We start from the raw sequence: 24,594 nt of genomic DNA on the forward strand, positions 1-24,594 counted from the left end.
CAACATGCAGGTTTGCAGAAAGGGATCTGTTCTTCTAGCCATTCTAACGTTCATAAGGAGCAACATAGCCTTGTATTTCATATAAAATCCATATACAGTAACATAGTCAAGAAAAAGATTTCCATTACCAATTTTGAAAGTTGCTGAAAATAACTGACAGAATGAGGTAACCCCATATATGGTGGGAAATCGGGTTCTTACGGAACTTGCAAGTATATTTCTACTTTTGTCACAATTCTGTAAATCGAGCGGCACGGTCCCACGGTATTTCAGTTATCCAGTAAAATTCTGTTTGAGGATGGCTTTAGTTTTTGGTGGGTAAGGTTAAAGAAGACTCTATCTGAGATGATGAGAGAGGACCCAAACTGTGCCCATACTCTCTTCAGCACTGGGAGAGATGGGTTGTTGCCCCCCACCTTAAGCCGGTGGTGGGCATGCCAAATTACAGAAGAAAAACAGCACGATTCATCAACACTCACCAAGTAATGGGTGCCTGGGTGGCTCAGTTGGTTAAGTGTCTGACTCAGGAAAGAAACACATACGGACTACATTCTCTCACCAACAGAGAGGAACTGCACCCAACGTGGACTCAGAGTGTGTGTGGCTTGTTATATACCGCAGGCTTCATAGCAACTACAATTTTAGGAAGGCTCCAAACTGTGAAAAGTCCATTTAAATTCAAGGGTCTGTGCGCCTCAGGGAGGAAGCACATTAAATCGCTCCAATTGCCCCATCTACTTCCAACTGCAACCATAAATAAAAAGTCTGGATATGCTCTGAGAGAGCATCCAGAGTGGGAATCTGCATCAATTCATTTCATTTGACAAAAGTTTTACTGAACTCCTCCCTTACACCAGACACTGCTTTAGGCCCTGGGGGGTGGTGGGGGGGTGAACTGCAGGAGGGAAGGAGGGAAGATTCTTGCCCTTATAAAGTTTATAGTCTAGTAAAAACTTGGAATAAACAATGAGTCATACCTGGCACATTAAAATTTAGGAAAAAGTTGCACCTTACATTTTATAGAATTTCTTACTTTTCTGACAACTCTCATGTATTTCTTCATTTAATGTTCCCCATAGACTGGTGATTAGGCAGAACAAGAATCACTAAAATCAATTAAGAGTTGACCAAATAGAGGCACTGAGAGGTGAAGGGGTATGCCTAAAGTAAAAACCTGGCAGTGGGCAAGCTGAGGGAGGGTAGGCTTCTCCTGGTACCCTCCCAGCACCTTCGATGACTATCCCCCCAAGGGCTGACTCTGAGTGGGTCTTTGGGTCTGAGGATGTCCAGAGATGACCAAAATACACAGGTGTCACCTAAGCTTCTCCTTCTAGATAACCCAGTGCCCAGCCACTTACACCCACTCTCCAAAACACCAACACACAGGCACACAAATGTAAAACCAAATGCAGTAAATTAGGAAGTCAACCCCCTCTTCACAATAACAAACCACACGTGCTACCAGTACAGAGAAAGAAAAACCTGTCCACTGGATGTTACAACAGCTAAGAGAGAGAAAGGAACTAGTATTTATTTAATGTATGCTATATGCCAGAGGCTGTTTTAAGTATGATGACTCTTTTATTTCTCATGGCAATCCCATCATGATCCCCATTTTCTGAAGTAGGAAATCAAACAAAACACAGAATTTAGAATGACAAATAAAGAATCCCATTTCCCACTGATCTTAAATGTTTGTAAGTATCTGGGCATTAAATGCTCAGGCTCAGCAACAAACAAGCTGAATAGTAAGATTATTCTTTTTTCCAGTAAATCTAGAAATATGTGTTTTATATACATTCTCAGCTCAAGGTGAATTACAAACAAAAAAGAAAAGTCCAAATTTAAGCTGATATCATGCATTCCTCCTACGGGAAAAAGTTAAATTAGTAAGATAGTTTTTGTGCCTAGATATTACATGACTTTCTTGAAAGGTACAGCATCTCATAACAGATAGTGCTGTGACAACCTCTACTTCACAGTCATTATCAAAGAGTCTCAAGTTCTACTCACCTTTTAAGCTGTATGAAAACTGATGTGAGTTCTTGAGAATGGTCCAATACGGAGACAATGGTGTGATGTTACAAATACAGAGCTTGAAATGCTAAAAGGAAAAATAAAGAATTTCAGTGAACCACTTCTTGGTTTCTTTTCATGCACCCTCCCTTTCCCCAAGTTCCACAAAAATAGTTGAGAACTATCACAATAAAAGCCACAATACCAAAGTGATTAAATTAAGAATGTAAAGATAAACATCAAATAATAAAGGAAGAGAAAATTATAGCCAAATAAATAAATAAATAAATAAATAAAAACAATTGAGGTCAGGGACCTGACTGAGCTAGGGACAAAATCTCCTTATGAGTTTTTGAGCAGCCACAAAGGGCACCCTGTTCTTATCTTCCAAACAAAAGAGACACAACTTACTCCTCTCAACATACATATAATGTATGTAGAGACATTTTCTTCAATGAGGGCCCAGGAACAAATAATGAACGATACCTTTATTGGACATGTTTTTTTTTTTAAATCTTAACAGTCTGAATTATCTTGTGAGCATAAGGATCCACACAATCCTTAACTGTAAAGAGAGGCAGGCCCAGGGGCACATTTTTCCTCCCATGCAATATGTTTAATTTTGTGGGAGCAATACGGACCCCTGCTTAGGGAAGACCCTTAGGGGAATATCCATGGTACTGTCTGTAAGGCTGTCTTGACACCTGCCCTTTACCCCGTTGGTAGAACATTCTCCAGTTGGGCAGTCCAGACTTTGTCCAGGTCCACTTCCAGTTCACACAATCTGTCATGAGCATCCTCATCTCACCTCAGTGAGTATGCTCTAGGTGCCTCACACCATTCCAGATCACGTCAGGTGACTGCCCTGTGCCTTACAAAGCAGTTTTGGGTAAACTTGGTCAACTTTGCCTCAGATACCACAAGCAATTCTCAGCACCCAGGCTGCCAATGTGTAGGATTACACTCCTGTCCAAGGTTGAATAAGCCACCATCTGTCTAGCTTGTGTGCTGTAGCGTACTCTCCAGGAGACGTGTCCCTTAAAGTGTGTTCCTACCATATGTCACTCCTAAGTGATCAGCCAAAGCTAAGACATCCAGATAAAAAATGACCGTGTCTAGCCAGAGGATCCTGTGAGATTCCTGTGGAGGTCCACCCCGAACACATAAGACAAACACCTTGCTGTTTTTATGTAACTCCTCAGTACCAATACCACGCACCCACAGACATTACTTTCTCCTGTTCATGATCTACTGAGACGGGGGAAAATAATCCACTTCGGGTTTTCTAAACAGTAGTTTTTATTCCTCAACTGGGATTGTTCTCATCAGTCTTCCTAGGATCCAAATGTTCAGACTTATTGAGAAAAGAAGGCGGTGGAATAACCAGAAATGTACTGAGGTGGCCAAAATTACTCTGGAGGGCAGGCAGAGCCTGTGACTTGCTTCTAACCAACAGAATATGGCAGAAGTAATGAGAGGTCATTCCCTTAATCAGGCAGTGCTGTCTATACAAGACTCCATCTCAGCAGACTAGAGAGTGACAGACTCCCTTTTGATCTCTGAAGAAGTGAGCTGCTATATGGTGACAAGGACTGTGAGGAGGCCATGTGGCAAGAAGGTGCAGGGTCCTCCAGGTGCTGAGAGTCACCAAGCTGACATCCAGCAAGGAAACAGGAACGTCAGTCCTATAGCTACAAGGAAACGAAAGCTACCAACAACCTAAATGATCTTAGAAGTGGATTCTTCCCACTCATGCCTCCAGATGAGAACATAGCTGGGACCACACTTTGCCGACTTCTGAGATCCTGAGTAAAGGACCAGTTAAGCAAGGCCCAGGCTTCTGACCCGTAGAAACTGTGAAGTAATTTATGGGCATTGATTTAAGCTACTATATTTATGGCAATTTGTTATGCAGCAACAGAAAACAAATTTAACTTAGTAAATAAGCATAGGGATATATAAAACACATACATATATGTTATATGCATACATAATTGGTACAATACAACAGCCCTTCCTACCTGCCTCATCCACAATAAGTGAAAAGTCATTTCTCCTACTTGACTATAAACTCCTTCAGGGAAAGAACCACATCACCATCACCCTGACATCCCCCTGGACTCTGCAGGGTAAGAGGCACATGGGAGGCTCTTACATTTTTTTAAAGAAGCCAAATTAAAAGAGTTATGACTTGTCAATCCCTAGTTTTCTGCAATAAGGCCAAAGCAACAGAATTTATGCAACTCTTCAAAACAGCACTCAGAACCTCTAAATTAATTCCAACTAGGTGGAAGACACTTAGCCTCATGCTCTGCCCCCAAACAATAAATGCATAATTTCTCCAGTACTTGTTATTTAATTTTACCTACAAACCTGAGTCAGTGCTTAAAATGTTTCTCAGTAGTCGCCACTTTTGCCAAATATCCTTGCCTTTCTTCTGGCATTTAGCTATCTAATAGCTAAAGGTTAAAAACAGAAAGATCCCTAAGAAATTTTCCAAAGGAAGAATTTGTTACTTGTTCTTAATTTCCCATTCATATCAATAATTCATTCCCAATCAAAATGGAAAAAACTGTATAGGTCAAATAACCCAGCTCTAATTCTGAAACAAAATGCTAATCCAGCTTCCTGACAACCTATATTAAAAGTGCTTTAAGACTGATTTCTTTATTCGACAGGTGTTGGCAAGGATGCAGAACGAAGGGAACCCTCCTACACTCTTCGTGGGAATGCAAGCTGGTGCAGCTAGTCTGGAGAACAGTATGGAAGTTCCTCAAAAAGTTGAAAATAGAGCTACCCTATGACCCAGAAATCACACTACTGGGTATTTACCCCAAAGATACAAAGGTAGTGATCCGAAGGAGCACGTGCACCCCAATGTTTATGGCAGCAATGTCCACAAGAGCCAAACTATAGAAAGAGCCTAGATGTCCATGGACAGATGAATGGATAAAGAATATGTGGTGTATATATATTTACATACAATAAAATATGCAGCCATCTAAAAAAAAAAAAAGAAAGAAATCTTACCATTTGCAATGACATGAATGGAACTAGAGGGTATAATACTGAGCGAAATAAGTCAATCAGAGAAAGACAATTATCATATGATCTCACTGATATGAGGAATTTGAGAAACAAAACAGAGGATCACAGGGGAAGGGAGGGAAAAATGAAACAAGATGAAACCAGAGAGGGAGACAAACCATAACAGACTGAGAGGAAAACAGGAAACAAACTGAGAGTTGCTGGAGCAGAGTTGTGGGAGGGGTGGGGTGGCCGGGGGATGGACATAGGGAAGGGTATGTGCTATGGTGAGTGCTGTGAATTGCGTAAGACTGATGATTCACAGACCTGTACTCCTGAAACAAATAATATATTATATGTTAATATAAAAAAAGTTTTTTTTATTTTTAAACAGATGATTTTTAATTCTCTTAAGCAAGATTTTACTTAAGCCCTGTTTAAAATAAAAGTTGAATATGTAAATATATTTGGTTTCTGCTATCCTTAAGAGATAAATTGTTTTTTATTACAAAAAAGATTGTGACTAAAGCTCTATTTTAGATTTTCAAAGGACTGGTTTAATAAAAGAGATATTTTAAAAACATTCAAATCAATTAAATTACTTAAGAGACTACAAAATAAAAATTTTATTCACTATAGAAAGCTATCATACTCTCCTGAAGTCTATATGCAGGATTGTATTATATATTCCCACTCCCTCATCAATCACTCAGCAAACTTTAACATTATCTCCAAGGTTCATCCCTGGGTGCTGAGCCTCTCAGGCAGCAGTGTTTTCACACTCAAGCCAAAAGAAACTAAAAACACCAGTTCCGTGACATAGGAGGCAGAGAATTTCAATAATTTCAATTCACCTCTTCTTCTCAGCAAATTTTAACTCTCTTGGGCCCAACTCCATGTGTGAAAATAACCAATGACCCACACCATGGAACTTCACCCTGTGCAGAGAAAGAAACAGGCTAATTTATAGACCCCACCCAGGTCTCTCCACCCTCAATTCTAGTAAGTACATGCCTTTTCCATAATCTCAAACAGCTCAACACAAAGTCCAGAGCTTCAAAGGAAGAAGACTGAGCAATAATATCATGCCCCCACCAAGGAAATTAAGCCTTCAGTAGAATGGTTCACCCAAGAGAATGACCCTTAATGAGAATTATTCAGCCTAGAACCTCAGAGAAGATGCTAGCAGAGTTCTTTACACACAGACCACACCCTGCTGCTTGAAGCATTTGAGGAATCCATACATAGGTTTTCTTTTTCTTTTTTTTTTTAAAGATTTTATTTATTTATCAGAGAGGGGGGGGGAGAGATCGAGCACAGACAGACAGAATGGCAGGCAGAGGCAGAGGGAGAAGCAGGCTCCCTGCTGAGCAAGGAGCCCGATGTGGGACTCGATCCCAGGACACTGTGATCATGACCTGAGCCGAAGGCAGCTGCTTAACCAACTGAGCCACCCAGGCGTCCCCATACATAGGTTTTCAAAGTGATAAAGTATGGTCCTGAAGGGATGATGATCTCACTAGCTCCAAGCCATCTTCTTTTTTTTTACTTCTTCTTTTTTTTTTAATTTAAATTTTCTTTAGTTAACATAGAGTGCGATATTGGTTTCTGGAACAGAATTCAGTGATTCATCACTTACATAAACACCCATTGCTCATCACAAAAAGTGCCCTCCTTAATACCCTTCATCCATCTACCCCATGCCCCCACCTCCTTCCCTCCATCAACCCTCAGTTCATTCTCTATGGTTAAGTGTCCCTTATGGTTTATTTCCCTCTCTCCCTTCGCAGGCCCCCTATGTTCACCTGTTTTGTTTCTTAAATTCCACATGAGTGAGATCATATGACATTTGTCTTTCTCTGACTTATTTCATTTAGTATAATGCACTCTACCTCCATCCATGTTGTTGCAAATGGCAAGTTTTCATTCCTTTTGATGGCTGAGTAATATTCCATTGTGTGTGTGTGTATGTGTGTGTGTGTATATATATATATATGTATATATATGTGTATATATATATATACATATGGTCACATCTTCTTTATCCAACCATCAGTCGATGGACATTTGGGCTCTCTCCATAGTTTAGCTATTACTGATAATGCTGCTATAAACATCAGTGTGCATGTACCCCCTTCAAATCTACATTTCTATAAACTTAGGGTAAATATCTAGTAGTGCAAATGCTGGGTCATAAGGTAGTTCTATTTTTAACTTTCTGAGGAACCTCCATACTATTCACCAGAGTGGCTGCCCCAGCCCAAACCATCTTCTGAATGCCATGCTCCCAACACGTTTCCAGCAGTTTACACAGCACTGTAGGTTCAGTGGTCACAGTCTGGGAATCATGAGCTGCTGAGAGAACAAGACTGAGGCAGAGTTGCAGGTATTCCTGGAAAGTAACATTAATCAAGGAGGTTGCCTCCCTTGCCCCAAGAAGGGGATACATGAGTGGCAATAGACTGAAACACCATAAGGGAAGTGAGACACATTTATTCTCTATCTTCACAACATTCTCACTTTCTCTTTAAGGTAAAGGAAGATACTTATTCCTGACAAAGGTTAAGCGAGGAATCTGGCAGTGTGCCTTTCTCTGAAACCAGACTGGCTTCCAGCTGGGAACTGTAGCCATTTAAAACACAGTGATGCCCGGAGACAAGAGAGCCATTTTGTATAAATTATAAGTTGGGAGAGAAAAAAACACAAAGTAGTAGGTAAATACTTCAATGTTACACAAAGAGATCAAGGAAAATAGAAAACAGAGGTCTCTTTCCCAAAACTATACTGACTTTACATCTTTTTTCAGAAACATTGAGGCATTCCTTAAGGATGGACCTATACTTCCACCCCAGATGCATAAATTTTGTTAGGTACATTTTCACGACATAAAATGTGCATGTCCATTTATTCAACCCAATTTGAGGCCGCCCTGGGAAAGGATCAGGCCTCCAGGTAGCATCAGCTGCAATCTCCCTGCAGAGCCCAGGGTGAGATGCAAAGAAGATTGAGGAGTGAAAGGTTCCAGCCGCAGAGCCAAGACCAACAGTTTGACAAGTTGTATCTTAACAAAGCATCAACCATTTCATGGGTGCCTTTCAAAATCGAGGGATGCAGAGGAAGAAGGCAGCTTCGGGCAACTCCCAGTAGACACAAAACCAGCCAGGGCCACGACTGAGAAGGATCCCAAAGCCAGCTGCCTTCTGTCGGCCCTCTGCCTTACTTCTAACAGAGAATTCTGTTCCCAAAATAGAAACGAAGGACCTCTTCAAAGCAGATGCAACAAAGAAACAGTCCCATCCCGCTTGCCAAGAAGAAATAAGGCACGGCGACGGCCAGAGCCGAAAGTCATCTCTTCTGGAGCACAAAGGGCTGGATGAGAGGCCCTTGCTGAAGTGGTCAGCCTCCTCAAAGAACTGGTCCCCAAGGCCCCTCGGGGTGCACCTACTGGAGTAAGGCAGTGCTGGCGGGCTCCCACACACACCTCCTCCCCCCAGCACAATATGGCAACAGCTCTGAGGGCTGTACTCACAGGACAGCGGGACGGCCAACAGACCTTCACAGGCTCTTCCCGCCCCGCCTCGCCCTTCAACCAAGAAACTCTTTCAGTCAAAGCAAAAACAGTCCATCTGCCTATGGCTAAACAGACAGGTTTTCTATCTTCCCTGCTGTTTTGGCTTGAGCTCTTCAGACTGCAAAGTTCTGAAGCTCCCTTTGCAAAGCTTTATAAAGGCCGGAACTATGTATGAGGAAACTAGGACAAGGCCACCCCCAGGCAGCTCTGCACTGCGAGGAAGCACTGGAGCCAACATGGCAGCTCGAGATCCTGCCGGGTAAAGTGACGCGGCCTCTGCGCACGCGCGCACGCGCGCACGTGCACGCAGATGCGCATGAGCGTGCACGCACATAGGAGGTGCGCGCGCACAAGGGCGGAGGACGCGTGTAAAATCTAAAAGCGGGATGCTTCAGGATCCATAAAGGCAGAATTAAATGTTTCAAAGCACACAAAGGGCGAATAAAGTTTCTAAAAGCTAGAATGAGCACCTTAAGGAAATAACAATGAAGACGATGATTTCTTTTAAGTGACATTCAAGTCCAACAGTAGTTTCCTAGTTATTTCCAAACTCAAGGGGAGGAAGACAAAGACCTACACCTCCACAAAGGATCACAAAATACTTGAAAGCAATGAAAAACCTGACAGTGATTGGGACATCAAGATCCTTTTTTACTTCTTAAACAATAAAGTACTGTCTCATTTCTCAAGCATTCTGGGAGGAGTTCTCAAGGTCAAACTATACTTTTTAAAGCATATTAGCACACATCCAAATGGAGATGTTACCATATCTGTTACAAGCCAAAAAGGGAATCAAACACTCAGTCGCTATGACAAGAACTCCATGAGCACGTGGACTGGTGGAGTAAAAGAGCCAAAGACACAGCCTGCCCTGGGTTCTAATCCAGAGCCACCACAACTGGGTGCCTGACCCCAGGGAAATGAAGTCATCTCTGAGCACAACAGCTAACAGATGAAGATAAGGTTATCTACCTTTCAGGTCATTGCAGAGACTTAGAAAGACAATAGGGGCCTGGGTAACTGGTCATAAATATTAAAAAATATAGTCAATTAAAAAAGAATAGCATTGCTTCTGATCAGAGAAAAACAGCTACTAATACATATGACTCACAATAGAAGTACCTCATCCCAAGAGTCCTCCTGATTTACCTCACCCTCTACAATCTGCCTCACTCACTTTCCAGTGTTCTTGGGCTATCTGCACATACCCTCTCTCATGTTTACACGGGACTCCCCGAGAATACCAGCTCTTAAGAACAAGTCCCATATTTTCTAAGGCTAGGTCTCATATTTTCTGGGTTATTCTATACAATCCACTTCTTTCCCTGTACCCCTCAACCATATCCATATCTCATATCTGGCACTACCTAGAATAGCAGCCTCAGAAGAAGACTTGAGGCAAATTCCCACCTCTCATATCTTACAAGCTCTCACACTTAATGAATTCAAGCCCTGTTCCTTTGTATCGGTGAGGAAGAAATAAAGGAACATGGAGGTGAAGAGTGTTGACCAAGTGACACAGGTGGGTCAAGTCCCAGGGACAAAGAACTTGGCCTCTTGTTTTCCCCACCATACCACTGGCTTTTGCTTATCACAGAGCCTACCTTATAAGAAAGAACAGTAGCCACTGGCATTATAGAGATACATGTCAAATGACCCACATATCCTACCACACAGCACTTAGGCTTGGGGTTTCAACACTCCTGAGAGCAAGACAAGGCCTACTTTAAGAAACAGCCGTGCGTACCCAGGATTCTAAGCTCCGGCCCAAGTGTTCTATTCTCTGCCCCTTTTGACCTCCTGTTTGATTACTTAATTAATTACAACAAGAAGAAATCAAACAGATAAAGATACTCGGGCATCTCGGTCGTTCATTTCTAGACGATAATAGTAACAATAACAATAAAGCTAACATATATTTAATCTTTGCTCAGTGCCTCTCTTGCAAGTCACTTTATGTATCTCATTTAATGCTCACAGCAACCTTGTATGGATGTTTTAGTATCCTCAGTTAGCAGATGGGACAACCAGAGGCGAGAGAATTTAGGTGATTTGTCTAAGGTCATAGAGTGATTAAGAGGCAAAGCTAAGATTTGAACCCTATTTCATCCTACACGCAGATCCACAGAGCCATCAAAACAGATGGTTAAATTAAGAAATAAAGCAAAGCTGACATATCAAAAAATGGGTATGTTTTATTCTTGGGAATTCCTTTGAAAACTAAGGTGTATTTTTGTTGTAATATTACCCTCAAACCCAGACTTTATGAGTCTGTTTGGAAATAGCAACAAGTCGCTCACCAATAAGCACACTTCTTTCAGACCCTTTTGGTCACTTCCCATGAATACTCCACAGGCAGAAACAAATGTGGATACTGTGGAACCAAGCTGGCACATAAGAGCCCTGACCCCCAAAGACTGGCACAGTGGGTGGCCACAGCCAGGATTTCTCAGAAGCCACAGTGGACTCAGTCCCAGGCTGGTGAAGCAGAAGTGTTTTTGAAGACCCATTATGTACCAAATTTTCCACCACTATCAGAAAATAAAAGGGACCTAAGTTTTTATTTCTCTAAAATTCTAAAATTTAGTATGGAAAACAAGACAAACATAAATAAGTCTGTGTTTTATAATTAAATGTCAAGACTGGTTTTCATATGGCAAAGATAAAAATATTGGTATCAATTAATTTTATTGACCTCTATTTAAATATTTAACATTAGAAATGGACCCAACACTCTGTAGAAAGCTGTTTCAATGGACTGAATCCCTAACACTGTGAAGGGGTGATGCTAAATGCTGGGAACAGATCAGAGAAGTCACCAAGTCGTGTGAGGTAGAAAGAAGAACCCCAAGTATGTCAAACTCCACACTCAAACTCATTGAACCATGCAACCCTCTGGCAGGCTGTATGAATACCCGCCAAGGACCAGACACTATTCCAGGCAGTTGGGCACATCAGTGAGTAGAACAAGGGTGTACAGTTGAACACTAAACCTACCCAACAGTTCAATTAAGTAGTTCACTCAGAAATGGTAAAGGCCATGTATAAAGGCAAGTAGAGTAGAGCAGAGGACAGCCAGTATGGCCAAAGGGAAGTGGTACCAGAGAATGCTCCCTGAGAAGGCAGTTATCAAAACCAAGGCTAGAGAGGCAGGGCCAGGGGGTGGGGGCGGTGTTGGACACAAGTATGTTTGAGAAAGAGCATTTCAGGGAAGGGCCCAAGAACAAAGAAGCAGTGTGGCTGGACAGAACGAATGAGGGCAAAAGTAGCAGGAGATGAGGTCAAAGAGGCAATGGGGGTCCCAAGAGCTTGTAGGTAATTGTAAGGACTTGGCATTTACTCAAGAAAAATGAGGAGCAATTCAAAGAGTCATGCATTCATTCAACAAGGATTTACCAGATGCTAAACATGCCAAGCCCTGTGCCAGATGCTAAAGACATAAGAACAGGAAGAAGGTTGAAAAGAGGCCAAAAAACTAGACTCCTCAACCTTCAATGGTAGCTAAGGTCTTCTTCAGTAGACTAAGTAACCAAGAGGACATTCCAAGCCTCACCTGGGAACCTGGAAATGAGCACTCTCTGAGCTCAAAGGATGCCTCTCCACCCTTTACGTACATATAGATCCTGAACACTGACCAGGAAAACACCAAAAATACAGAAGATCCTAAAGCTGTGTAAATCAGCAGTGAAAATCAAATGAAGTCCAAAAATCATTTTAGTCCTGATTATACTTCATTAGATTTTAAATATTTTAAATCTTCAATGATATTATAATAGCTCTATAATAACAGTGGTTTAAAATCTTCACACCCTATATTTCCAGTATTTCTAAATGGCAGAATGTTTACTGTTCACTGATATCTGGATATGTTTTGTTATTTTGGTAAACTAAGACGATAATAAACATCAATACTTGAAAAAAAATCAATACTTAGTCTTTCTCCTCTATTAAACTACATAGATTATATCCCCTTCATATTTCTTCTGTAACTCACCTGTGATACTAGTCATTTTGGACTTTCAAACACTCTTAACACATGCAATATATACATGTATGTAAGTACATACATATATGTGTGAAAATGCATATATATGTGCATATATACATATACTGAGTTGTGACATTAAATATCTCTATATACTGACTCAGACCACATATGTAACTTTTTAAAAATTTCAAAACCCAAAATTTTTTTTTCAAATTAAGTTTCTAAAAATAATACTTAACCTTATGGTTGTAAACTATATTCTATCTTCTCTTCTACTGCACATCACTTTTTGAGTGCTGGTTGTGAACTACTAAAATGATTTCTTGACCATCCAAGGAGTTGTGACCTGCAGCTCTAAAACAGTAGTCAAGGCACTTAGCCAATTAACTATTAATTAATTAATTAATAACCTCAAATTCGTCACATCACCTGTCCCCTACTTTGTCCACCTACCCTTTCCAACTACAGAAAAGAGCAAACTCTAGTCTACTGGTAAAACTCCAGAGTGTCCCAAAGGATTATCCTTCACAGCTCAGCCCTGCAAGACTCATGGACTAACCAGAAGGCAGAAAGGAACTAACTGTTCTCTGTTGGAGCCAAACAGAACTCAACCCATCCGAACTATCTGTGCATGAATTTGTCAAATAAAGTCTCCAGTATTCTGAAATAACTTAATGAAAACACATTCTACTATGAAAGAACCTTTATCTTTGGCATCCAGTGCTTCGATAAGCCTGTAAATGGTCATTAAAATAGGACTAGTATAAGCACTACTTTGCATTTGAGAGTAGGGCAGATTTGGACTCAGCGGGTCTACAGCAAGCCCCAAGATTCTTCATTTCCAACAAGCTCCCAAGGGATGCCAATGTGGTGGTCTGGTAACAAAGCACTAGATAGCACTGGGTAGCCCTCCCTAGCACCCCCTAATAATGTGTATTCAAATACACAGCCACCGGCTCAGAAGAAGGCGGGTATTTAGAGGATATCCACAAACACATTAATGTGGGCTTCAGCTGATGGCAACCCACCGATGATGGTGATGGAAAGGGCCATCTGGGAAAACTGGAGGACAGCACCTAAGAGAGGGTGTAAAGGAACCACATGGAGGAAATTGACTTGGAAAGCAGGTCCAGCCTCCTACAGAAATCTACAAAATGTCCACAGATGAAAAGAGAACATCTATTTGGAAGTCACTCATGTGGGAGAAAACTTTCAGGCAAAAAGCCTTGAGCAATGCAATGTAGAAAAGGCCCATCAAAATATCCATAGGTTCTCAATGACCAATGAGCTACTTACAACTAGGCACAGTTACCAAAAAAGGGATAATCCCACATATTGCCATACCTCCTCTTCTTCCCCCTTTACCCCACCCACTACCCTACTGCAGACAGACTCTCCTCTGCTGTCCTGACCACGGCTCTCTTGCAGTGTATTCAATAAACTTCTATCTCCTCTGTTCTGCCTCTGGTGAATTCTTTCACAGCCTGCACCACTGGCTTCCACTCTATTGTTGCCCCACATTTGGGGGCCCCCATCCAATCGATAGATACTATATTTAGACTACCAACTTAGATACACTGAAAGTTAGCTATGTCTAATGGACTTGCTAGAGTCCCAGCTGGCTGGAAAAAAACATATTGACAATGAAAACCATCATCTAAAAAAAAAAGTCCACCTCCCCCCTCTTTTATTAGAGACAGAGTGGAGTTGGAGGTGTGGTGCGGAGGGAGGGAGAGAGAGAGAGAGAGAGAGAATCTCAAGCAGGTTCCACACCCAGCATGAAGCCTGATGCAGGGCTCAGTCTCAGAACCCTGAGATCATGACCTGAGCCAAAATCCAGAGTCGGACGCTTAACCAACTGAGCCACCCAAGTGCCCCCCACCTACCCTATTTTATTTGAAAGGAACACAGATGCTCCAAATACTCTGTGGCAATTGGTCACTTCAATTGAAATTGGATATATGCTTCTACTACCTCATTAGAGGTCAAGTTCAGAACACAATGTCTGAGTGTTAAAACTATCATCAGCCAATTGCTTACCTTCCATTAGTTCACAGTTGTTGTTGTGTTACTTTTGTCATTTTTTTTTTAAAGATTTTATTTTTAAGTAATCTCTATACCCAATATGGGGTTTGAACTCAATGACCCAGAGACCAAGAGACTCAAGCTCCACAGACTGACTGAGCCAGCCAGGTATCCCTGCTGTTATTTTTAAATTACCATATTCCTCTTCCTTTTACGCCATTCTTGGAAACTATTTCCCAGAATTTTCTCCAACAAATCATCAAAAAGTAACTATTGGGAGCTGAAATTCTACCCATTTAGAGGTCACTATTAACCAACTAAAGTTTGGACATGCCGTTCTGCATGTTCTACATGTTACTGAATTAATAAGAGTAAAAATAAAATTCCAGAAAAGGCAAAGCCTACACTCGTACAGCCTTCTCTTATTTGAAGCCATGCAGTCTTTCCTCATTCTTGTGGGTTTCATTAAACTAAGAAGCACAGAACACTGATTTGCTAGTTTCCATACTTGCTGCCAAATTTCCACTTCTGCAATACCAATTTCAATCCCAAACAAAAAAAAAAAAAAAAAAAGGAAAAGTTAATCTAGTTCTTCACATGGTCCAATTTATTCGGAATGTGAGGTAAAAAGTTGGAAGAAAGGAAAGCAGTGTTTGGCAAATAATGCACATGTTAATTTATTGTCTTTATTTTTTAAATTGCTACATTGTCTCAGAATCATTTCCTCCTCTTAGCTCTGGAAAGTTTTTAAAAATGTGGACTGCCAAACAATGACCCTGTTAGAAGCCAAAGTTTCATTATTTTAAGGAATTTACTACCTTTCTGCAGAACGAGTTCTCATGGAAATCTTTCCAAACCACTCACTTTGTTAAGAATTTTTGCACATTTACAATATAAAGCTGTATAACTTCTAAAAATTTTAGGGTTTTACTTTGTGCACTGCTTCAGCCTTTAAAAAAGCAGCATAATCTAACATCTGTGACACAGGTAGACAAAGGGACACTTAAAAGGGAAAAGCATGAAGTAACTTTGGTGTAGCAACGTGACATTACAGGGGAAAATCAAGCTAGGGGCAGGAGGCAATGGATGCTGCATGCTCCAGCTGCTAAGTACTAGACAGAAGAGCAATTTTGAAAGCATACCACTTCGCATCTGCTGACTTATTACAATATCTCTCCCTTGGTGTCTTCAATAGCAAACTCGGATATGCACGTAAAGACTAACTGGCACTGTGGTTTCAGAGCCTCAGATGAAATAAGTCCCACTTAGCCAGAATCCAAACAGCTGGGCAATTCAAATAACTGGAATTTGGGTGAAAAAGGAAGGAACTACAACCACAAGAACTTTTAAACACAACGCGATCAGCCAATTTCCCAATTACAATGGCTTGCCAGGACAGGAGGGAGAGGGGAAAGGAGAAGGGTCAAGGTCAAGAGGTGGAAGCAAGAGAAAATGGACCAAATGGGAGACGAGGAGGGTGAAGGAGGAAACGGAGGCACCAGAAAAAGAAGGGACTCACCGGAAAGGCAGTCAGCCCTGTCTGCAACCCAACAACAGAGATACAAAATACTCTGGCACACGACATGAAAGCGAAGGAAATCAGTATAAAACTGTGATCTCAGGACGCCTGGGTGGCTCAGTGGGTTAAGCCTCTGCCTTCAGCCCAGGTCATGATCTCAGGGTCCTCGGATCGAGCCCCGCATCGGGCTCTCTGCTCAGCGGGGAGCCTGCTGCCCCCTCTCTCTCTGCCTGCCTCTCTGCCTACTTGTGCTCTCTCTGTCAAATAAATTAATAAAATGTTAAAAAAAAAAAAAAACACTCCTTAAAAAAACAAAAAGCTGTGGTCTCAGCCTTAGGAAAATCTCTCTCCCCCCACACACATCTCGAAAAGCCCAAGAATTCAAGTTTGATGAAAGAATGCACATTACTTAAATCAAAGCTCAGAAAGGACTCACGGTCTGCATTAGTTCTTCTGGCGAGACAATCGGTCGCCTTTACCACCAGCCCCAGGAAAGCGGCTGGACCATGCTGGTCAGCGCTTATGATTCGGTAGTCTCTGCCACACCAATCTGAGTGAGGTTCTATTACCTCTGCTTCCAGCTCCCAGGGAATCAAACGGTGGGAATGAGCAAGCAGCCGAGCTGCCCGCTACGTGTGAAGTGAGGCTTATTCATCTCAAGCTGTGTGGGGTAGGAGCTAGATCTGAGCAGGAACAGCCCGCTGGTTTCAAGCTTGCAGTTGCTGCACAGGTTACCGTAGAAAGCCAAAGAGCGTGCAAGGTTATTCCCCTGCAAAACATCCCAACCCCGAGAAAACTGTCCTTCTTCTCAAATCCCACCACAACATGTGATAGGTGGACGTGGTGTGCTGGTTTCAAAAGGAGTAAGACAGAGCGCTCTTTTCCTAACTGTTAATATCGCGGGCCTGTGCACGCGCACACACGCGTGCACGTACACACACACACACATGCACGCACGCCTCAAGTCACTGCGAGTATTGTTTTCAAAGGTACCAAACATTTCTCTGATTTCTTTTTTTAAGAGTTTATTTATTTGTTTGACACAGAGAAAGAGGAAGCGAGAGAGCATAAGGAGAGGGAACAGCAGGGGCAGAGGGAGAAGCAGGGTCCCCATTGAGCAGAGAGCCCAATGCCGGGCTCGACCCCGGGACGACGGGATCATGACCTGAGCTGAAGGCAGACGCTTAACCACCTGAACCACCCAGGCGCCCCTTCTCTGATCATTTAAAAGTGCATGACTCCACACTCTCACATGCAGTGAATGTCTCTAATACAGCTAATTATCTGAACCTTTCAAGTAAAAGTACATCTTCCAAACACAGAACTGAAGGCTGCTACACAATGACTTTAGAAGTCTTCTTCCTAATTCGGATTGCCATGGGAGAACATTTTTATCAGCCTCCCCCCTTGCCAAAGATTCCCTACTGAACGTAGCCAAGAGCTAGCCCAGAGCTCAGACAATGATGTTATTACAGGTAGAGACTCCATGTGAAAGTAGGTCTATGGTTCAGTGAACACAGATTTTTTTCAATCTCACTAGAACACAAAAATTGCAAGTTTTAGAACTGCTCTCACTCGGAATTCTGTTCATTTCAATTCTACACGAAGGCAGTGACTCACCACCCTTTGAGGTTGTGATGAAAACTGTAGCTAACACCCTGAAGGCAACTCCAAGGGGTGGGGTGGGGACAGGGCCCAGGGACAAGAGCAGGAGTCCAGCCAGGACGTCAGAGCTGGGCTCGCTTGGAAGCAGCTCCCTTCCTTCCACGTAAAAGCCATCACCGGCTGCCATCCCGATATGAATGCGAGCCACTTCAGCAGCTTTCCTTTCATCTGAGATGATCATTTTGCCAATTACAAAGCCGTGCCCAGAACAGGAGAAGATAGCCGCTGGAGACCCTGAGAACCCTCCCCACCTCTGGACATGGGAGCATCATGCCTGAAAGAAAACAAAAAGCCAAACCCTGATTTGGGTACCTCCCTAGCTCTGTGGTGTGTACTGGTCTCCAAGGCTATGCCTGCCTCAGCAGTCTGGAGCGGAGGGAGGGAGCTTCATGCGGCATGTGTCCACGGTCCAGTCCCGAATCTCAAGCTGGGTAGCCAAATGACTTAACTGTTTGTAGCAAAATGGCCTTTAGACTTCTGGGTCTAATGGGAGAAGGCAGGAAGGGTCCAGGCAAGAGCTACCCAGCCCATGACCTACGGGACAACTACAAAAGTGCCTAACGTTCTTATTACCACACACGCTCCTGGGCACCACCTCAGCTCTTGAGTCATACTCTCTTAAGGTGGAGTTGTGGGAATCTGCATTTTTAACAAGCTTCCCCCTTAAAATTCTTAAACATACCAACATTTAAAAAACAGGTCCAAACCCAAATTAAACTCGTGTGGGGGAGCGGGACAGGAGGCTGGGGGAGCAGAGGCGGAAGGGATGGAGACAGGAAGAGCAGGCTCCCCCGGACTGGCACCAGGGCACCCCCTACGTGGCCTGAGTGCCAAGCAAACAGGACCCACCACCGATGAAGTGGGCGCGAGGGGGAAGAGCAACAAGTCCTGAGGTACACACCCCACCCCTGAGTGACTGGTAGATGCCATCTTCCTTTTCCTGGTGAGTCAGGGCTCCAATGAGATCTAATTGCTCTAGAAAAATAGGGATGTGGCATGACTGGCTTCTGAGTGCCGTGGAACAATTCATTCCTGTTATGCACTTTACCGAGTTAAGATGAGCCCAGAAAAGTACTCACCTCTCCCACTGACATCCATGCTTCACAACAGAGGAGGGTGGCCTTCCAGGCAGAGGAGCCAGGAAGGGGGTCTACCGGGGGTGTAGCTAGAGAAATGGGGTGAAATAGGGAGCAGCGGGAGAGGAGCCCCGAGACAGAGACCAGACCAGGCCACTGTGACCCATGGCCACACCGGCAAGTCCAGCCTTTGCCTTTTGAAGCGAGGCAGTGACACATCAGTTGTGCGGGCCACATAACTAGAGTACTGGTTCTCACAGGGGGTCCCCGACCAGGAGTATCAGCATCCCCCGGGAAAATGGAAGAAATGGAAAGTGTCAGGCTCCACTCCTACCAAATCAGAAACTGCACTTTAAAGAGCCCTCCAGGGGGCGCCTGGGTGGCTCAGTGGGTTAAAGCCTCTGCTTTCGGCTCAGGTCATGATCCCAGGGTCCTGGGATCGAACCCCGCATCGGGCTCTCTGCTCAGCGGGAAGCCTGCTTTCCTTCCTCTCTCTCTGCCTGCCTCTCTGCCTACTTCTGACCTCTGTCAAATAAATTAAAAAAAAAAAAAACTATTATATAAAGAGCCCTCCAGGTGATTCAGACACTCACTGAAGTCTGAGAACCTCTGCTCCGAAACACAGGGGAGAACCTAGGCAGAGGGGAGAGGAAAACCAGAGATCAAAGTCAGATAGCGATCCATCCAGAGGCGGCTGCAGAAACTCTAAGAAGCACTAAGAATCGGAGGCAGTCACTACAGGCAGGAATGGGAAAAGCCATGTGAACAAATACTCAGAATAAAATGGCAGGACTTGGTGATCCAGAGGCTGGATGTGTAGACAGGAAGGTGGAGAGCCAGTCCAGGTCCAGGTTTCTGGCCTGGGTAACCAGCTTTAAGTCAGGGGAAAGAAAAGAGATCTTTTATTATCATTGTACAGAAAAATGTGCCCGTGTCTGCCTCAACCTTGAAACACTCAAGTCCGTTTTTGTAAGCCAGCGTGGAGGCTTCCAGATTCAGGAAGATTATATTTAAATGCTTTTATAAAACAGCACAGTTGTGAAATGCATCCATGTGCTTTCTTCAGATATACTTCTTCAACTGTCTTTTTCAATAATGCATCTCAGAAAGCTTCATAAACAAAAATCACTCCGGATTCAAAGTCTTGGAAGAAGGGAAGGGCTATAGAGAAATTACTTCACACAACCCAAGGAACAGCCATTTGCAGAGAAAAGTATGAAACACTGCTTAGTGCTCATCACAGTTTTGAATAGAAAGGAAAACACAGAAACACAGTACAGTGTCTAATACAAAACACATGTTAAAGGTTTCTCTGCCCAAGAATGGTATTTATACCTTAAGTCACTGGGCTTGAGATATTTATGGAGAAAAAAAAAAAAAAAGTCCCTTCTTAATTAACTATACTCATAAAGGATGCTGTATCATTGAATGGCGGCAAATGTCTCAAAAATAATTTCCAGGTTTCTAAAATGTTTTCACACTTATTGTTAAATATGCATGCGTCTAATGTTCTGGATAGTCTTTCTTAAAAAAGCAACAAGGCCCACTGTGAGGATGTGGACTCCAGAGAGCTGGGAAGCCATCCAACGTCTTCATCTCCAGGCCCCATCCTTCCTGTGGCCACTTAACACAGAGCAGCCGTCTGGCAGGCTGGTCAGGTCCTGTGGTCCTGAGTTGTGCAGAGCCACGGACAGCCATTTTCATCCCCCTCCTACCACTACTCTTTGAAATGGCATCCGACCAACAGCAGTGAGCCTGGAAAGGCAGAACTGGGTCTGATCTGCCATGGGAGGGATGGGGTCATGTGCCCCTCCCTGATTCCATCAAAGCACCCTACAGACTCCTCACCAGGCTGTCCTGCACTCAACAACCAGCTTACAGACTTGCTCCAGAGTTCTGTTACAGTCCCCAACCCCAAAAAGTCTGGACCAGTGTCCTCACTTATAATCCTAACACTTAGGAGAGGTCAGCCATGTCTTAAGCACCTGACATTAACTCAAAATCTTTATAAGAACTCTATGAGGAAAAAAAAAAAAAAAAAAAAAACTCTATGAGGTGGGCCATGCTATTACCAGATTACCAGCATCCTCCTCTTACAGATGCAGAAAATGAGGCACAGGCCATTTAAGTGAATCATCCAAGATCACACAAGCTAGGACTAGGTAGAGCTGGGTGGGTGCAGTGAGGTACCACCAGCTCCTGGCCAGCTCCTGTCTCCATGAGCCCCAGTCCCTCCCCTGCTGCCCTTGCTGGTCTTGCCAGGCTCTGGTGAGATCTGTGAGATCAGAGATGGAAGGTTGGCCCACGGCGCTCAGGAGTGCACAATGCAGGTACCATTCAGACTTCAGTTCTCACATACAAAACCCCTGTGGGTCACACTGTCCTCATGGCATCATCCCCCTTGCCTGACTTCCCCCTGCATGTGCACTCCTGCCTTCAAGGCCCCCACCATTGTCCCCTTCCTAAGGCAGACCACAGGTTCTGAGCAGAGACCTGGAATGACACCTACCAAGCCATGAGTCTTGGCAACCTTCAGCAGAGAAGATATCTTTGAAAAGTCCAGAGACGGTCTCTGAAATTCGAAAGTAGGATAGAAGTACCATAGTTTCTAACCACACTGCCTAAATTCTCACCCACTGGTTAATCTCCCGGGTGGGCTTCTCACCAGCTCTGGGGACCTCACTGGTCTGGCCTCCTTTGGGATATAGCTGCCCAAACAAGTCCCAAAATTTCTGAAGGTCAGAGACTGAGACCAACAGCAAGGACTCTTAGCCCACAGCGTGAAATGAACTGGGAGTTTTAAAACACTTGCTGAAATCTATCCTGTCCCAGACAGAGCATTTTCTTGAAACTGTCTTTCTATAAATGAAGAGACTCGGAGCACTCTAACAACTGTTCACCAGGAACCAGGAATCCAAGTCCTTGGCTGCAAACCCACATTCTTTCTTGGTAAACAATATGAAGGAAATCTATCACCCAGTCAGCAGAACAGCAAGAACCCACTGAGATCTGTTTTTCCACCGGCAAATGGAATGCTGGGGCAGTTTTGCTGTTTACCGGCACTAGGACGAAATGCCCCCAGCATCTCCTCCTCACTTCATGAAACCTGCCACTCTAAGACACAGTGCATTGTAGTTGGGCTCTGGAAAACACTCCTCCCACCATTTCGTAAGCATACCCTCATCTATAAAGGAGGAACGCAGAGGGACAGTCAGTAGACTGCCTGAGAAGCAGTGGTGAAGGCAAGCTGGCAGCCCAGAAAAGTGGAGGATCGGATGGGGTGACATAAGGGTCTGCAAATTTCTGCCAACATGGAAGAAAAGCAAACCCTGATCAAAACGGGTTGAGTCACAGAAATACTATACTTTAGAATCTCACCATTCCCCACTAATTGTCGTATGTCCCCATTCACCCCAAACATGAACAAATGTGGTCAAGTTCATGTAAAACCAATACTACTCAGCTATTTCTCAGAACAGATTAGAGGAAGATTTGCAGAGTGCTGTCCTACATGTCAGCTGTTCAGGACACCACATAAAAGACCATCTTTTCCAGTTAGGTTCCCAAGGCAAAGAAAGGCTTCAGAGCTCTCGAAAGGCCTCCTGAAAGGCCGGGGAAGGTAGTGTGTCACGGGGAGCCATGAGCTACAAGAGAACACGTTTGTCGCTGCGGTCAGGCAGCAAAGGGTGTGTTTCCAAAGCTGCAGCACGTGGGCTGACACATGAAAATCAGTAGGTCAAAGAAATGAGTAGGGAGAGGGTGGCTGGGTTATGGACATTGGGGAAGATATGTGCTATGGTGAGTGCTGTGAAGTGTGTAAACCTGGCGATTCACAGACCTGCACCCCTGGGGCTAATAATACATTATATATTAATTTAAAAAAAATTTTTTTTAAAAAGCAATGACCCTCAATAAAAAAGCAGTATGTGCCCTTAGTGTCTGAAGATAAATTTTAGCCTTTTCTCTTTCAAGGGAAGGTAGGATCCATGCTCCTTGAGTTTTGTGAGTAGGAGGGAGCGAGGGAGGGATGGATGGATGGATGAATGGATGGATAGATATGACAGATAAACAGCTATAGATGATAGATGGAGAAATGATATATAGGTAAAAAAAGATGGAGATCATAGGCAGACAGATACATAGACAAATGGATGGATAGACAGAAATAGAGATGATAAAAGTAGATAGACAAGGCAGACAGTAGACAGGTAAAAAAAAAAAGGTATAGAGAGTTGATAAAGATGATAGAAATGTAGACAGATGCTAGAAATATAAACATAAAATAGAAAAACAAGCTAAAGAAACAACTGGAAGAAAATGAATCAAAACCATCTAACAAACTATACAATAGAACATTCTACAGCTGGTGGTTTCTTTTATTTAGTATTTTAGCACCTCTCTAAGGGCTACAACTGCAGGATGTTTTCACACTGAAATTCACTCTACCCAAAAGTTGATCAGAAATGAGGAGGTAGATGCAAATTCACCTTTCATGGGAGACACGTGAAACTGCAGAGGTGCTACAAGAAAAAAGCAGTCTCCAGCAACAGAGGAACACGCTGTTACCCTGAAACAAGCATGGGATGGTAAGCTGCAACCTGCCCCGGGACCCACCGGTCTGCTATCGTACTGGGTCCAGTTCTGTATGGTGGCAGTACCAGTCAATTCTGAATTAAAATTATGAGTTCCCGTCAGAGAGCATTTTCAGAGAAGACTTCATTTTAAAGAAGTTAAAAGTCCACTTGTTTTGGTATAAACCTTTCTCTGACTCCTCTGAATGTTGTTGGTAATCTAGCCAAGGAAAGGGGAACTCCATATCATGAAAGACTGAGCCACAGCCTTAGTGATCAGCCAGGAAGCGCTGTTGGTCTAAATACTGAATGAATAATTTCCTATCATAAATTTAATAATAAACTTGATAAGTTTTATAATAAATTTCTTAGCTACAAATTTCTATAAGGTGTAATCAGGCAACACACGCTTTTTTTTTTTTTTTAATTTTATTTATTTGAGAGAGAGAATTAGAGTGAGCATGAAAGGGGGAAGTTCAGAGGGAGAAGCAGACCCCCTGCTGAGCAGGAAGCCTGATGTGGGCCTGGATCCTGAGACTCCAGGATCATGACCTGAGCTGAAGGCAGTCGCTTAACTACTGAGCCACCCAGGCACCCGTGACAAAATCTTTTAAGGGCACCCATGACAAAATCTTTTAAGGGGACCTGGTTGAAGAAAGAAGGACAATTGTGAGAAGGGGTTGAAGCTTCAGGGCACAGGTGATGGGGTCATTCCACCCCCCCCCCACCCTGGACTTCCCTCTAGTCAACTGTAAACATTTGTTTAGAGACTTGAATTGTGAAGTCATGGAAGCAAAATACAAGGAAATATCCAAATTCAGTGACCATAAAATCTTCAAGAAAACGCATGACATTTCCAGCGTTTCCCCTATTGTCCCAGTGGCTATCTTATTAGCAGATTCCATTTTAATGCTAACGAGAAAGAATTCATAGAATTCATTGATTGAGACAAATCGAGAGTTTAAAAAAAGAAAAGCTTTATTATGCCTTTAGACTTGCGCTTCTTCACTGTCAAGCGAAATGTTCTGGAAGCACAAAAGAGAAGAAGAGAAGTAAGGCTACCTCTGATAAAGGAGTCGACCATCCGAACCTCAGCAGTTTGGGACTATCTGTCCCAGTTAGAAAAAAAAAAATGG

At 43.2% G+C, this 24,594-nt stretch overlaps 1 protein-coding gene across 6 annotated transcripts in view; it reads right to left on the bottom strand.

Annotated features, from left to right (window-relative positions):
- LDLRAD4 (low density lipoprotein receptor class A domain containing 4) overlaps window positions 1–24,594 on the bottom strand; it is a 417,410-nt gene that overhangs the window by 358,233 nt on the left and 34,583 nt on the right. For all 6 annotated transcript variants that reach the window (XM_045065346.1, XM_045065345.1, XM_013051373.2 and 3 more), the window contains exon 2: window positions 2,014–2,104. The gene's annotated coding sequence lies outside the window, so the exon portion shown is untranslated. The remainder of the gene's footprint in view (window positions 1–2,013; window positions 2,105–24,594) is intronic.

This window comes from Mustela putorius, unplaced genomic scaffold (genome assembly GCF_011764305.1).
Source record: "Mustela putorius furo isolate JIRA1106 unplaced genomic scaffold, ASM1176430v1.1 tig00003858_pilon_pilon_pilon, whole genome shotgun sequence".
Classification (NCBI taxonomy): Eukaryota; Metazoa; Chordata; class Mammalia; order Carnivora; family Mustelidae; genus Mustela; species Mustela putorius.